The 2139-nt window shown below is 31.0% G+C and overlaps 1 non-coding gene across 1 annotated transcript; it reads left to right on the top strand.

The window, feature by feature from the left end:
• The first annotated feature begins 209 nt into the window (after positions 1-209).
• LOC148568574 (small nucleolar RNA R71) lies at positions 210-317 on the top strand. The gene has a single exon (XR_015883032.1). It is a non-coding gene; the product is annotated as a small nucleolar RNA R71 (small nucleolar RNA).
• Positions 318-2139: the final 1822 nt, after the last annotated feature.

A 2139-nucleotide genomic window follows, 5' to 3' on the forward strand; every position in this document is an offset into this window, starting at 1 on the left:
AGAACTCCCTTCTTCATAGGCGTCCCATTACTCACAGGATTCCTCTAAGAAGTGTACATGAACTGGTTATTAGCAACCATGTCAATGAGTTCTTGAGCTTCTGCAGGCATTTTCTTTAAGTGAATGGATCCACCTGCAGAGGTATCCAATGACATTTTAGCTAATTCAGACAGACCATCATAGAATATGTCCAGGATGGTCCATTCTGAAAGCATGTCAGAAGGACACTTTTTGGTCAGTTCTTTGTATCTCTCCCAAGCTTCATAGAGGGATTCACCTTCTTTCTGTCTGAAGGTCTGAACATCCACTCTAAGCTTACTCAGCTTTTGAGGAGGAAAGAACTTGGCTAAGAAAGCCTTGACCAGCTTATCCCAAGAGTTCAGGCTATCTTTAGGTTGAGAGTCCAACCATATTCTAGCTCTGTCTCTCACAGCAAAAGAGAAAAGCATGAGCCTGTAGACTTCAGGATCTACTCCATTAGTCTTAACAGTATCACAGATCTGCAAGAATTCAGTTAAGAACTAAAAAGGATCTTCAGATGGAAGTCCATGAAACTTGCAATTCTGCTGCATCAGAGAAACTAATTGAGGTTTCAGCTCAAAATTGTTTGCTCCAATGGCAGGAATGGAGATGCTTCTTCCATGTAAATTGGAATTAGGTGTAGTAAAGTCACCAAGCATCCTCCTTACATTATTATTATTTTCGGCTGCCATCTCCTCTTCCTGTTCGAAAATTTCTGAAAGGTGCTTGCTGGATTGTTGTAATTTAGCCTCTCTTAGTTTCCTTTTCAGAGTCTTTTCAGGTTCTGGATTTGCTTCAACAAGAATGTTCTTGTCCTTGCTCCTGCTCATATGAAAAAGAGAGACAGAAAAATGATAATAGAGATCCTTTTTACCACAGGTATAGAGGTTCCCCTGTGTGAGTAGAAGAAAAAAAGAATGTAATGTAAAGAAAGAAACACAAGGGTAAGGAGAGCAGAGATGTGGGATGAAGAGAAGTGTTAGTAGATGAATAAACAAATAGAAGGAGATGAGAGAGAAGGAGAATTTTCGAAAATTATTTTTGAAAAAGAGTTAGTGATTTTCGAAAATAGTTTTTGAAAAAGGTTAGTAATTTTTCGAAAATTAAAATCAAAAATTAAAATAATTAGTTAATTAAAAAGAAATTTTGAAAAAGAGGGAAGATATTTTCGAAAATTAGAAAGAGAGAGTTAGTTAGGTAGTTTTGAAAAAGATAAGAAACAAACAAAAAGTTAGTTAGTTAGTTGAAACAAATTTGAAAATCAATTTTGAAAAGATAAGAAGATAAGAAGTTAGAAAAGATATTTTAAAATCAAATTTTTGAAAAAGATATGATTTTGAAAAAGATAAGATAGAAAGATATTTTTGAAAAGATATGATTGAAATTAGTTTTGAAAAAGATTTGATTTTAAAAATCACAATTAATGACTTGATTCACAAGAAATCACAAAATATGATTCTAGAATTTAAAGTTTGAATCTTTCTTAACAAGTAACAAACTTGAAATTTTTGAATCAAAACATTAATTGATGATGTTATTTTCAAAAATTAGGAGATAAAGATAAGAAAAAGATTTTTGAAAAATATTTTTAAAATTTTCGAAAATAACTAAGAAAAATGAAAAAGATTTGATTTTTGAAAAAGATTTTGAAAAAGATAAGATTTTTAAATTGAAAATTTGATTTGACTCATAAAAACAACTAGATTTTAAAAAGTTTTGAAAAAGTCAACTCAAATTTTTGAAATTTATGAGTGAAAAAGGGAAAGATATTTTTTTTTATTTTTGAATTTTTAATGATGAGAGGGAAAAATATGAAAAAGACTCAATGCATGAAAATTTTGGATCAAAACAATGAATGCATGCAAGATTGCTATGAATGTCAAGATGAACACCAAGAACACTTTGAATGTCAAGATGAACATCAAGAACTTATTTTTCATGTATAGACACTATGAATGCAAGAATGCATATGAAAAACAAGAAAAGACACAAAACATGAAAACATCAAGATCAAACAAGAAGACTTACCAAGAACAACTTGAAGATCATGAAGAACACTATGAATGCATGAATTTTTCTAAAAATGCAAGATGAATATGCAATTGACACCAAACTTTC

Source organism: Arachis ipaensis, chromosome B4, assembly GCF_059453495.1.
Source record: "Arachis ipaensis isolate K30076 ecotype BB chromosome B4, ASM5945349v1, whole genome shotgun sequence".
NCBI lineage: Eukaryota > Viridiplantae > Streptophyta > Magnoliopsida > Fabales > Fabaceae > Arachis > Arachis ipaensis.